The sequence below is a fragment of the Rana temporaria genome, chromosome 3, assembly GCF_905171775.1.
Source record: "Rana temporaria chromosome 3, aRanTem1.1, whole genome shotgun sequence".
Taxonomy (NCBI): Eukaryota; Metazoa; Chordata; class Amphibia; order Anura; family Ranidae; genus Rana; species Rana temporaria.
In genome coordinates this window covers 447,727,701-447,742,911 of record NC_053491.1, presented here as the reverse complement: position 1 = coordinate 447,742,911, position 15,211 = coordinate 447,727,701, and positions in this window count along the sequence as shown.

The window sequence follows — 15,211 nt, the reverse complement described above, 5'->3', positions numbered from 1 at the left end:
GGTATATATAGAGCAGGTGGAGGTGTTGTGTATATTGCACACATCGGATGGAGCCTCCGCCCTTTGTGATAGCTCAGGAGCCGATACTGACTGGCAAAGCAAAGAATGACACAAGCAGTGCTGCCCTGAGCCTGTCTATTGTATGCAGGGCTACTCCCTGTTTCTGCTGTCATTACTCAACAACTTTGTGCCACTTTTCCTGGGAAAATATAAGAGGACCCGTCTGTTGGCTCAGCAGCACCACCTCATTCAGTTACTTTCAGGGAGGCCGTTCCCCAGGCCTGAGCACCAAACCACAAAAGGTGTTATGTGAATGACGGACAGGTTGTTAATGTATAAACATGTAGACAGGTGTAGTCCCTACTCCCTACTGCAGGTGGCGCTCGATCAAAGTGGCAATGCATAAGGAGAAGGAAGTTGTGAAGAACTTAGTTCCTCTATGACTTCCTGCTATCACAAGGAAGCAGCTGTCTGGATGTTTGCATCCCATGAGACTTCAGCGGCCATCTTTGGTCAGGCAGAGTCTATTTCAGACTCCGGCTCTCGGCTTGGTGTGTTTCATGAGAGTGTAGGGACAAATTCCCCCTCTGACATGGACAGTGCTTGGTGTTGGGGGAGGGGTTCTGGAGGAGTGGGGGCAGTGCAGGGACTGCACCTACCTTGTTTCGGGAGGCCCCCCTTTGGGTGTGGGCTGGCCAGGCCGCATTCCGTTTCTTGTTGCAGATGCTGTTGGCATCTTTCAAGTCTTCAGACCACTAATGCAGTTTGTGGGTGGCTCTAGACAGTCGTGCCTACTCCTTGGGCCTTTTGTTCGTCGAGAAAAATACTCTTGAGCCTACACTACGACCGTTTTACACAACCAATTTAAAAAATTGCATTTTTCTCGTCATGGAAAACGGTCGTGTGTTAGCTGCATAATCCTCACTAAATCATACGAGTCTCCTGTTCCTCCGGACAGATGGTACTAGCGCTCCAAGACCTTCTTTGACCTTCCCTTTCCATCTTGCTTTCCTGCTTTCTTTCCAGCACAATTTTTGCCCTTCTTTTTCCTATTTCACATTTTTTCAACGCACATAGCATCTCCCTTAGATGGACATTTTCAGGGGCCCGGGTCTTGGCTACACCAAATTTTAGCAAAATTGGAAAAATTTCAGAAAATTTCACTATTCGAAAAAATGTCTTGGAAGTTATTAGTGAAGCCAAAATAACTTTAAAGGGGTTGTAAACCTTGGTGTTTTTCACCATAATGCATCCTATGCATTGAAGTAAAAAAACACCTTGCAGTGTCCAGCCCCCCGAGCCCCTGTTTTACTTACCTGAGCCCCGAATTTCCGAGGGCGCGATCCCGAGACGTTCTCTCCATGGCTGATCGGCTCCTCATTGGATAGATTGATAGCAGCGCAGCCATTGGCTTCCGCTGCTGTCAATCGAATCCAATGACACGCCCGCCCGGGGCGGGACCGAGTCATACACTCGGCGGCTATGCACGCCAAGTGTATAACACGGGAGCGCGCCCACAAGGTAACCCCCCTCAGGAGAAAGCTTCCCAGAGGAGGTTAGCTCTTGTATGTATAAGCCGAGACAGCCGCCGTGGGACCCCAGAAGAGGTCGTTCAGGGCCACTCTGTGCAAAACTAACTGCACAGTGGAGGTAAGTATGACACATAGGTGTGCGCAGTCTATTGCATTAGGGTGTGCACCCCAAAGCTCAAACACACATGAATGCCACCTGCTGCCATATGGAGGAGGCTCTGATGGTGGGAGACAGTTCATTGGGGGCATATTATGCTACACTCTAAATACGAGTGAAGTGTGTTCCTATGGTTGAACCTAACCTTTAATATAATGGGGGCATTTACACTGGCCACTGGCACCCCAAACCACCCACCTGGTGCCACTCCTGGATAATGTTAACGTACATGGGGTGATTAGGGTGTGCCCAGGCACACCCATGGTATGACATGTTTGTTATTTTAAAAAAAAACGAACCCATAGTATCACTTTAAATATTGGCTGAGGGTGCACGTTATGTATGGTTATGTGCTGCATTCTGAATGGCACCTTTCCCAATCCACCTACATTGCAGCAAACTGCAATGCACAATTGTGATCTGCTGTGTTGCTAAAAATAATGCACGCACCTTTTTTGGTACATTTTGGTGCCTGGGCTGCCCTTCACACACATTAACACATGGCAAACTGCACATTTATGCGCTGCAAAGCTTTAGAAAAGTTTTTCTTTCTAGGTGCACATAAAGCACACTGAGATGGAAACACAGGTAAATATTTATTAATGTGATTGTGTCTCAGGATAATCATTCACATGTTCATATTACATGCAAAGTTGTAATTTTGCGTGATAATGCGGCCAAAAAGTGACTTCCTCTTTTCTCAGCTGTGTAAGGATGAGCTCTGGCGTGTTCGCATAGAACACGTGCAGAGCCCGCCAGGAAGTGTGAACGGCGCTGCGCTAATAACAGCCAGGGAGACATTTCACGATCCCCGCAGCCGAGCATCGGGACAATGTCTCCCTGGCTGTGATTAGCACAGTGCCGTGCACAGTTCCTGGCGGGCTCTGTACATGTTCTATGCGTACACGCCAGAGCTCATCCTTACAGCTGTGTCTCAACTGCAAGCACTTTTTTAGGCCCCATTAAAGTGGAGTTCCACCCATAAAAAAATAAAAAATCATTACTGTGCAGGAAATAATCTAAAAAAAAACATTTGGAGAATTATTATTTTTTTTAACTTACCTTTTATTGCATGTTGCTATGTGGTCCCTTGAAATCTTCCCCTTCCTCACCGCGGCTCCTTATGTCACTTCCCTCGACGCCTCCGCTCGCTACTGCTCCTGGGAGATGCGTGTCATCATTTCCCGGGAGTCAGTGGGCAGCGCCGAGGGCTAGGTTGCCACAACAATATTGCAGGCACTTCCGATGCCACCGCCCATTGTTATGGCAACCTGTATACTTTACAGCGCCGCTACATGCCATTACTGCACATGCGCGAGAACGGGGCGGTGCATGCTGGTCGCTCAGCTGCACTGTATCCCAAAACTAAATGCTTGTGCAGTTATATACCTTTTTTTTTTTTCTTAAACGTGACATCGTGGGACAAACTGCTCAAAAACCGTGAGTGTTAAATGGCAATGTTATTAACTTATGAAATGTTTAACCACTTGAGACCCGCTCTATAGACAAAATACGTCAACAGCGCGGCTCTCAAGTGCCAAGTGGACGTCATTTAAAGTGCATTACCCTGGGGGGCGCGCAGCGGGTAAACACTGTCCCGGCGCATCGCTGGGAAGCCGATGCGTGTACTTGGCGGCCGCGATGTCCGCCGGGTACACACGATCGGCGGGAACACAGCAGGGACGTGGAGCGCTGTGTGTAAACACAGAGCTTCACGTGCTGTCAGAGGAGAGGAGACCGATCTGTGTCCCTTGTACATAGGGACACAGCATCGGTCACCTCCCTCAGTCACCCCCTCCCCCCACACAGTTATAACACACCCAGGATACACATTTAACCCCTTCCTCACCCCCTAGTGTTAACCCCTTCCCTGCCAGTCACATTTATACAGTAATTAGTGCATTTTTATAGCACTGATCGCTGTATAAATGTAAATGGTCCCAAATTTGTGTCAAAAGTGTCAGATACATCCGCCGCAATATCGCAGTCCCAATAAAAATCGCAGATCGCCGCCATTACTAGTAAAAAAAGAAATAATAAAAAAAAATCATAATTCTGTTCCCCATTTTGTAGGCGCTATAACTTTTGCGCAAACCAGTCTTATTGCGATTTTTTTTTTTTTTTGCAAAAATACGTCGAAAAATACGTATCGGCCTTAACTGAGAAAATTTTTTTTTTTTTTTTTTTTTTAAATTGGGATATTTATTATAGCAACAAGTAAAAAATATATATATTTTTTTTTAAACTGACGCTCTTTTTTTGTTTATAGCGCAAAAAATAAAAACCACAGAGGTGATCAAATACCACCAAAATAAAGCTCTATTTGTGGGGAAAAAAGAACGTCAATTTTGTTTGGGAGCCACGTCGCACGACTGTGCAAATGTCAGTTAAAGCGACGCAGTGCCGGAAGCTGAAATTTCGCCTGGGCACGAAGGGGGTTTATGTGCCCAGTGAGCAAGTGGTTAAAAAGAAAAAAAAATCTTGAATGTCGTTGGAACGCTTTAACATAATTTTTTTTTAAGTTTTTGTATAATTTGAGTTAAAAATTATGTTTTAAACAATCAGATTGTTATGTTTGTTCACCCAAAACCAATGCTTAATTTTTGAGTATCTGTTGTTGGGTTTGATTCTCATGCCTCTTGGAAGCCCCAGTGAGAGAGAGAGAGGTGAGGTCCCTACACCAATCTACAGTATATGGGTCTTTCTCCTGCAACACTATTGCCGCGTACACACTATCATTTTTCGGCATGTAAAAAAATAGGTTTTTCAGTCTCTAGAAAAAAACTGTGTTTTTTTCCAACTTCATCATTAAAACGACGTTGCCCACACACGATCGTTAAAAAAAATGCTCTAGCAAAGCGCGGTGACGTACGGCAATATAAAGGGGAAGTTCCATTCGGATGACGCCACCCTTTGGGCTGCTGTAGCTGATTTTGTGTTAGTAAAAGACGATTCGCGCTTTTCTGTCTGTTACAGCGTGATGAATGTGCTATCTCCATTATGAACGCTAGTTTTACCAGAACTAGCGCTCCCGTCTCATAACTTGCTTCTGAGCATGTGCGGGTTTTTAACGTCGTTTTAGCCCACACATGATCATTTTTTACAACCCGAAAAACTACATCGTTTAAGACGTTGTTAAAAAATGCAGCATGTTAGATTTTTTTTTTTTGTCCTTTTTTCAGAACCCGAAAAATGATGTGAAGCCCACACACGATCATTTTAAATGACATTATTTAAAAACGTTGTTTTTACATGCCGAAAAATTATAGTGTGTATGCGGCATTTGGAGCAGTGTTTCTCAACTCCAGTCCTCAAGGCGCCCCAACAGGTCATGTTTTCAGGCCTTCCATTATTTTTCACAGGTGATTTGATCACTTTCACTGCCTTAGTAATTACCACAGCTGTTTCATCTGAGGGAAATCCTGAAAACATGGCCTGTTGGGGCGCCTCAAGGACTGTAATTGAGAAAAACTGCTATGGAGGGAGAAAGGGTTCCCCACTAATTATACCAGCAGGTGGGCGGAGCTGGGAACACAGTCTCAGGCAGTGGGATTTCTATACGAGCGTCACCCACCTGCTGCTGTTATTATGAGGGAATCTCTCTACGCCTCTATGGAATTGCAGGGGACAAAACATAGTGGAGATCATATTGTTGTAGCTAAGCGCTAAAAGAAGCTACGAGATCAGGGTCGTTGCTAGGTGCCAAAAAGACCACAGCCGTTTCATCTGAGGGAAATCCTGAAAACATGACCTGTTGGGGCGCCTCAAGGACTGGAATTGAGAAAAACTGCTATAGAGGGAGAAAGGGTCCCCACTAATGATACCAGCAGGTGGGTGGAGCTGGGAACACAGTCTCAGGCAGTGGGATTTCTATATGAGCGTCACCCACCTGCTGCCACTTTCGGCCGCACTCAGCCACTTTCGGCATCAGATTGGTCCCGACTCCCAGACGCTCGGGGCTAACAATGTAATGAAATGCTGCATAGACTGGGGGCTTTTTTGGGGACCCATTCGGGGCTCCAGCCCCCCAAGCCATGCCCTAACGACGCCCCTGCACGAGATGATCCAGATTATCCACCTATCAGTTCCCTCTCTCATGGGGTAACCTTCGGGGGAGCCCCACCTAGTACTTGGATGGGTCTGTTTCGGGAGACCCTTCAGAGAATGTGGTCCGTCTGTTTTTTTTTTTGCCAGATGGACCAAGTGTAAGTACCCCAGTCCCTGTCTGGAGCCTAACGTCCCGGGGGATCAGGGCAAGGCCCTCTGATTTTAGAGGGCTTGTGTACACCCGTTGCTCGTTTTTGTGTTTCCCCCTTTATGCGTGTGCAATTTTTTTTGGCACCAGGTGATGTTTTTGAGTGCGTTTCACACGCCATGGGCTTTCAAAAAAATAAAAAATAAACAATCTACCTATCAGTTTTAGGTGGATTGACCCTTTAAGGATTGAGTTTTGCATTTGAGAATGTATGAGTAGTGTGAGAAGAATGTAAGCTGTGACATTTTCAGGGTGTGAGGCAGAGATGGAAATACATAGTAAATATGACCTTTGATACTTAAATGCTCAGGCCATTACAAATCACTGTTTTCTCAAGGATAGGTTCAGTCTGCTTGTAGCCAATGGTGTGCTGGCTATAGACAAAACCACAAATCCCAGTAGGCTTGCCCTCACCCAAGATTTACATATTTTCTTTTATTTATCAATGGTAACCTGTCAGAATAATTGGTATTTCTCTATAAATAAAAAATATATATATTGTTTTATAAATAATTTGTATTGATTTCTCAGCATACAATATTTTGCACAGCATTTAGTAATACAACAATATTTTAATAATACAGATGCATTGCTTCATGATCAGAGAGAGGTAACTTAAAGGATCACTAAAGTAAAAAAAAAAAAAAAAAAATTATAAATAACAAACAGACCGTAGTTTGGGTTCTTTTACAACAATATCCCTCAGATATCTGAGATAGTTGTATTTTCACCTCACAAAACAGTGGTCTAGGTTCTTCTACCACAATATCTCTCAGACATGTGAGATACTTGTATTTTCAACTTATAATGTAAAGGTTTGGGTTTGTCTACAATAATACTTCTCACATATCTGGGATACACATGTAGCGCCGGGGTACTTCCAAGTACCGGTGCTGACAAAATTTATGGGATAGTCAGAGTATAATTTGACTCTGATCTCCATTTTAATTCTAAAGGGGGTCTCTGTTTCAGCTGGGCTGTACTGTGGGCTCATTCTGTTGTTGCTGGGGTGTTATACCACCCCAGGGCGATGGGTGGCGCCAGTGGAGTCGAGGCTTGGGTGCCTCTTGCCGGCAGCCAATGAGGAGGGAGTTTCTCTCGTGGGGCATGCAGGGGGAGGGTACTTCTGGAACAGACGCCATTGAGGCGAGGTTCTTTTCCCGGTGTGGCACCCACCTTCAGGGTGACCACACATCACGGCCCTCCTGGCGAGATGGCCAACCAGGCCGGGGTGCGCGTGCCACACGGTGTTACTGGTTCCGGGACCAAATTGGCCCGGAGCATTTAAAGCTGTGGCGGGGCCGCAGTAATCGACTGGGTCCCCAATTCTGAGAAGATCCCAAGAAAGATAGCTGTTCGGTGGGGAATCCGCCTGAGGAGAGCTAAGAGAGGCTGGTGATCCAATAGGGCCTCGACAATCCATCGGGGATCAAGGTAACCGGACACTGTAAGGTTGGATGTTAGCCACCTGTCAGTCGGTAACCTAATTGAAAACTACCTGAAGCTGATCCAGGCACAAATTCTACCAAGGAGGATTGTTTCCATGATCTAAGTTGTAGGGAGGGTCTGTGGCAGAGATCTTTTCCCTCAAGGTTCTGAGTGATACTCTGGCTGCCAGGTCAGTGGGAGAGGCCTGTCCAGGTACACTATACCCACTCCGGCTGGAGTGGCGACGAAAGCAAAGTGTTGTTGGAAGCAGGACTGTTTCCGTATTGTTATGCCTGAATCTGCTGTTTCTTCTCCTCATACATCTTTACTCTCTACCTCAAGTTTTACTGTTTTACCTTGTTGGGTAAATAAAAGCACAAGAAAAAGACACTTGCTGTGTGGACTTTCCATTACTTTGGCTCTCATCAACTACCCTAGACGGCGGAGTCACAGAGGTAACATGCCACCCAATCTATAACCAGCGGCTCCTTCGGGGGTGAGCGCTACACACATGACAAACATTATTGTTAAAACAAAGACAATTTTAGGTCTGTCAGAAGCAAAACTGGTGAAGGAATGAGTGAGTGAATAACTTGTATAGCGCTACAAATGTGAACTAAATCGCCTCAAGGCGCTTTGCATCCAGTGTCGTCCTGATCCTTCAGAAGAGGTGGGTCTTAAGTTTTTTCCTGAAAGCCCAATGGTTTTCTTCCATGCGGATGTTCGTGGGTAGAGCGTTCCATAGCCGTGGTCCTTGGACTGCAAATCTTCATTCTCCTTTAGAATTGTAGAGGGTCTTGGGGATGTGGAGGAGGTTTTGATTAGTTGACAGAAGGGTGCGACTAGGGTTGTAGTGTTATTTTCTCGCATAGGTATTGAGGAGCATTTCCATGTGTGCATTTGTGAGTGAGGCAGAGGGTCTTGAATGCAACCTGATCCTTTACGGTTAGCCAATGTAGGGATCTCAGTGATCGATTCCCAAGGTATTTTTCCCGTTACCAGTCTGGCTGCAATGTTCTGGACGACTTGTAGACGCAAAATCTGAAATTTGGGTAGCCCAAGGTAGAGGGAGTTTGCGTAGTCGGATCGTGAATTAATGATTGTTCCAACTACTACTGCTGTGTCCTTTTCCGGGATGAACGGGATGAGTCTACGTAGCAGGTGGAAAAGATGGTGGGACCCGATGACTACTGATCCTATTTGTGCGTCCATTGTCATGTCTGAGTCAAAGATGACTCAGAGGCTTTTGACTTTAGTGCTTGGGGTGATGGTTTGTCCAAGGATGGTGGGTGGTGTGCCTGTTGTCCTAGAGTTTTTCTTTCGGTTTGCGTGGAGAAAGAGAAGTTCTGTTTTGGATCCATTTTGAGGGAGCTCTCCGTCATTCAATTATCGATCAATACGAGGCAATTTTCTAGTGCGTGGTATTGGTCTTTTGCATTTTGCAGTTTACTGATTTCATGACCATTTATGTAACATTTTTATTTATTATTTATTTATTCACGTTTTAAAGTTTTAACAAAAAGCTTTTGAAGGCAAACTTTGAAAACCGGGGAGTGTCCATTTAAGTCCAGAGTAGCTGAAAATTATAAAAGGTTAGTCAGGTCTCAAAAAGATCTTGCCTTCACTACTGTGACAGGTCCACTTAAAAAATGTGCTAATCATTGTGTATTTTAGTGCTTTCCATTAATTCCAATATTTAGATTTTCAATGTAAATGGTTAGCACATTATTTCAGCTGCTGCCTCAGGACAAAGCCTGGCGAGTTACACCCTCTCATTATATTGTATGTACAACAACAATTATCATCAGAATAATAATAGTACACTGTGAACATGATCATTAACTTCATTGTTTTTTTTTTTCCCCTGGGAAAACTATTGGTCATGCTGTTATTAAATGGGATATATCGCTTTTTAAATGTTTTATTTCTCAGATTTACCACTTGCAGCCAGCATGTGATGAGGTCTGCTCTCTGCTACTCAGCTGCTGTTGGCTAAGAAGGCATTGTGGGTCCTCACTAGGTAGGAGCCAAAATGAGCCTGGGTTCAGTTCGAGGCGGGTTTAGAGAACATCGCTAAAGTTTGGGTGCCAAATCTGAACCCCACTGAAGTCAATGTAACAGTATTTCACATATTTTAGGCTAATAAAATTGTCAAACAAATGGCATGGGGGGCTAGGTGCTTCCCTGGAGAACATGAAGCAAAGCAAAAAAAAGTTTTCAGCAAAATCTGTTTTGCCAATTTTAATAATGCCTAAAGAGCAATATTAAAAAAAGCTACATTTATTTAAATTACGCTAAATTATTTAAATTACACAATAACGATACTGAGAGATGCCCTTACCCTGTCTGTGAATGTGAAGTGGCAATGTACAATGTATACAACTACAGCAAAACTGAACTTAGGTAAAATGACAGCTCCCAGCTGCTTCTCTCTGTCGGTTCTCTTCATCCATGCTAAACCCTTATCCTTGTAGAGTGGAAAAAAGATTGAAGGCTATCACCTGAGTATACCTGGGCTATCAAGCCTCGTACACACGATCAGTCCATCCGATGAGAACGGTCTGAAGGACCATTGTCATCGGTTAAACGATAAAGCTGGCTGATGGTCCGCCGCGCCTACACACCATCGGTTAAAAAAACGTTTGTGTCAGAACGCGGTGACGTAAAACACAACGACGTGCTGAAAAAAACGAAGTTCAGTGCTTCCAAGCATGCGTCGACTTGATTCTGAGCATGGTTCATAACCATCATAACCGATGGTCGTGCCTACTAATGATCGGTTTTGACCTATCGGTTAGGAATCCATCGGTTAAATTTAAAGCAAGTTGGCTTTTTTTTAACCGATGGTTAAATAACCTATGGGGCCCACACAAGATTGGTTTTCACCGATGAAAACGGTCCATCAGACCGTTGTCCTCTGGTTAACCTATCGTGTGTACGAGGCCTCAATCAAATACTGTAACGGTCACCACTGTTTACGAACTTCCATCAACCCACGACAGCTTATCGACACTCCACAATCAGGCAAACGAACACGACTCATAAGAATTCCCCCCAGACACGAGACACACAGCTCTGTGTTCTGGTTTCAAATGCAAGACAACTTTAATGGCTAGCTCTCAAGTTTATATACAGTTTTCAAGGCATGCTTCAGTGATCACAGGAACAATCAAACTCTCCACCCACACACTGGGGGGGCTTCAATACACCTTCTGATGGCTAATTGCTAAACATTCCAGACATGTCGGCGCTGGCCTATAATTTTCATGATCTAATGACTCCACCTGAGAAGTCACATTCATTCATTAACAGAATTCAAACAAAACACCATCACACAATAAATCCCCCTCAATCCACATCTTTAGACAGACGTTCTGTCTCCGCATACAGTTTGACAAGTTCCATTACACACACACAACAGTATTTAGCATACATAATGAGAGATCCTGGACCAGACTTAATTAACAGTCTACACAGAGAGATGAGTCATAGAATAAACCAACACTTTGCAATATCTCCTGCAATATGAGCTATCCGTAATGTCCCCTGTCCTGTAATTTTAGGATATAATTTCTCAGTCACCCTATGGCCCTATCAGACATAAGGTGACCCTAGACATAAGAGTTATTAATGACGCTGGCACAGGAGTACCCCTCATCCTTCCGAAGTCTCTGTTTGTCCCGGGTCATTCCGTTACAAATACCTTTTTTTTTGCCATAATAAGAAGCCTTCCAATTTAGCTAGTTCCACATAATTCCACAGAGGAGTGCAGCAGAGGAAACCCTTAATCTGCATGGTGGTTTTCACATGTTTCCAGGAGGTCAACATTAACCTTCGTGTTTTTTTACCTTAATGCATCTTATGCATTAAGGTGAAAAAACACCTTGTACTCTCCGCCCCCCCGTGCCCCCGTTTTTCTTACCTGAGCCCCGAACTTCCGTGGGCTCGTTCCCACGTCTTTTTCCAAACGGCTGTTGATTGGTTAGATTGATAGCAGTGCAGCAACTGGCTCCCGCTGCTGTCAATCCAATCAATGACGTGGCGCGCCGGGGGCGGGGCTGAGTCATACACTTGACGGCTATGACCGTCAAGTTTATCACACGGGAGCGCGCCCGCAAGGTAACCCCCTCGGGAAAGCGCTATCCAGAGGAGGTTAGCTCTTGTGGGGAGGAGCCGCGAGAGATGCCATGGGACCCCAGAAAGGGACGACTCTGTGCAAAACTAACTGCACAGTGGAGGTAAGTATATCATGGCCACTCTGTGAAAAACTAACTGCACAGTGAAGGTAAGTATAACATGTTTGTTTAAAAAAAAAAAAAAAAAAAACTGAACCCATACAACCCCTTTAATGCTGTCATAGGACATTTACCGTATTTATTGGGGTATAGCGCGCTCCCGCGTATAGCGCGCACCCCTAAAGTTGCCCCGAAATTCCTGTGGAAAAAGATTTTTGTACTTACAGTTTTGGTGTCTTGCGCGGCGTCCATCGGCGGCCTCTTAGGGTCCGGCGTCCGTCTGCGGCGTCCTCCCCGCTCGTTTCCCGCTTTCCCGCGCCGAGTTTGAATACTGCGCCGGCATATACCGAGCGCAGTACACTCGTCCAGGACGTCAGCGTGAGAGGAGCCGAGACTGCCCGACTATACACGAGTGTACTGCACTCGGTATATGCCGGCGCAGTATTCAAACTCGGCGCGGGAAAGCGGGTATCGGCGTATATCGCGCACCCACGATTTTGCCCTTTAGGGCAAAAAAGTGCGCGGTATACGCCGATAAATACGGTAATAGGGACCAGGGGAAGTTAATTTCCAACTGGGATAGGGCTGTAAGATCAGGGTCCTTACGTGAATTTAAGCTGTGAACTGGGTCCGTCATATCCACCAGATCCCAACCTGTAAGATGCAGCTTTTGGGCTGCGTAGAAATAAAGTCTAATGCTCGGAACCACCAGCCCATCCTCATCTTTACTGTAATATGTTCAGCCTGATTCTAGCATTACGACTTTTCCATATCAATTCCCTAAATTGGGAGTCTATTCTATGAAAGAAACCACCATCGTGATATGCACACAGGTGGATTGTGTAATGCCGCGTGCACACGATCGGATTTTCCGTTGGAAAAACCTTGGATGTTTTTTCTGACAGAATTCCGCTCAAGTTTGACTTGCATACACACAGTCACACAAAAGTTCTCTGAACTTTCGACCGTCAAGAACGCGGTGACGTACAACACTATAGAGACTTTATCCTTCCATTGAGTGATACTCCGGCTGCCAGGTCAGCGAGAGAGACCTGTCCGGGTACGCTAAACCCACTCCAGCAGGAGTGGCGCATAGAAGTGTTACGCTTGGGAGCAGGACTGTTTCCTATTATCACGCCTGAATCTGCTATTCTCCATTCTTCTTCAACTTTACTTTCCTCATTATAAGTTTACTGTTTTTACCCGGCTCGGTAATAAAGAGCACAGCAAAGAGCACCTGTCGTGGACATTCCTTTACTTCTACTATATGCAATACGCATCACTCACCCCTAGGGATTTCGAAGGAGCCATGAGGTAATGTTCCACCCAAAAATCCAGCAGCTCCTCCGGGGGTAGTGCTACAAAAAGATTGAGAGCTGGTTCTCAAATTTTCCAACGAAAAAAAATCCTATTGGATAATCAGATTGTCTGTAGCAATTCCGACACGCACAATTTTAACGCATGCTCGGAAACAATTTGACGCATGCTCTGAAGCATTGAACTTAATTTTCTCTGCTTTTCTCACAGCGCGGACAAACCCTCCTGATTGGCTGCTGGGAAAGAGCACCAAAACCTTGGCCCAGATTCAAGTAGCAATTGCGCCTGTGTAACCATAGGTTACACAGCGCAATTGCTTACTTGCTCCGGCGTTACGAATGCTCCTGATTCAGGAACATCGTAACGCCGACTGCAGCCTAAAATCTGCGTGGCATAAGGCTCTTATGCCACGCATATTTTAGGCTGCATTCTTGTGATGCCCGCTAGGGGGCGCTCCCGTTGTGCTCAGTGTATAGTATGCAAATTGCATACTAACACCGATTCACAATGTTGCGCGAGCCCTGCGTACGCAAGTTACGTCGTTTCCGTACGGCGTGTTTAGCGTAAGGCCGCCCCTTCTTATAGTAGGGACAGCCAATGCTAAAGGATACCCGTCGTTCCTGCGTCGTGATATTTGAATGTTACGTCGTTTGCGTAAGTGATTCGTGAATGGCGCTGGACGCCGTTCACGTTCACTCTGAAGCAAATGACGTCCTTGCGACGTCATTTGCCGCAATGCACGTCGGGAAAGTTTCCCGACGGAGTATGCGCTCTACCCTCGGCGCGGGAGCGCGCCTAATTTAAATGATTCCCGCCCCCTACGGGATCATTTAAATTGCGTGCTCTAGCGCCGGGCAATTTTGCCGGCGCGCCCTCGCAATTTACGGAGCTACTGCTCCGTGAATCGAGGGCAGCGGAGCAAATTTGCGGGGGCGCAGGGCAAAATCGTTGCCCTGCGCTTCCGCAAAAAAAGCGCAATTCTCTTTGAATCCGGGCCCTTGACTCCACTGCTGCCACCTGCAGAACACCCCAGTAGAACAGAATGAGCCTGCAGCACAGCCAAGCTGAGACAGAGACAATATTTTTCATTTAACAATCTGGATCAGAGTTTAACTACACTCTGATCTACCCTTAAATTTAACCAGCACCAGTACCATAAAGTACACAGGCGCTACATTTTGTTGGCGGAAGTTCAGTCTGAACACAATCAAAAGCTCATCCCCAGTCCTCTCCATAAAATCCTTTTCTTTAGTACACAGTGTAGTTCCTAGGACTCTAATCTTCTAGGTATGATTAGAGCTGTCACCTATCGGAGGCTGGACACTAGGCAAGGCAGAAGGCAAAAGCCCCACCTAGTGGCTATACCATTGCATGTGGTGATTGGTGAACAAGCTTAGGAGTAGCAAGTGTTTAGTATAATAGTAATGACAATAAAAATCTTGCAGGTCAACAACGGGAAATTAACCAACACAAGGGGAAAGATGTGTCCCCCATTAAACTACTGGTAAGTACAAACATCCCCTTTTCTCCCAGTGCTGGTGGCCATGGTGATTCATTAAGCATGGGAGAGGAAGATTTCTACAGAATCCAGCAGCCTGCATACTTAATTACCGATAAGTAAGTAACTAGTAATTTAACATAAACAAGGAAGCAACTAGCATTGACAAAATATTCTACAAAACTATACAAAACTGTAGCTACACAATAAATATCCTCAACAAGTGTTCAAAGAAATGACACTTAAAGCGGAGTTCCACCCTAAAAATGAACTTTCTATTAACAGCTTGCCTTTAATGTGAAAAAATAAATAAAAAAATAAATACAATGGGCCAGATCCACAAAGAAGTTACGTCGGCGTATCTATTGATACGCTGCGTAACTTCTAGGCTGCTCCGGCGTATCTTTGTTTTGTATCCACAAAACAAGATACGCCTGAATGGGGGCTAGATCCGACTGATGTACGTCTTAGTACGCCGTCGGATCTTAGGTGCATATTTACGCTGGCCGCTAGGTGGCGCTTCCGTTGATTTCCGTGTAGAGTATGCAAATTAGCTAGATACGACGATTCCCAGAACGTACGTCCGGCCGGAGAATTTTTTTACGTCGTTTACGTAAGGCTTTTCTCGGCGTAACGTTACCCCTGCTCTATGAGGCGTACGCAATGTTAAGTATGGACGTCGGGCCAGCGTTGAATTTTCCGTCGTGTACGTCGTTTGCATAAAACGAATAGGGCTTTGCGTAAATTACGTTCACGTCAAAAGCATTGACTATTTGCGACGTGATTTCG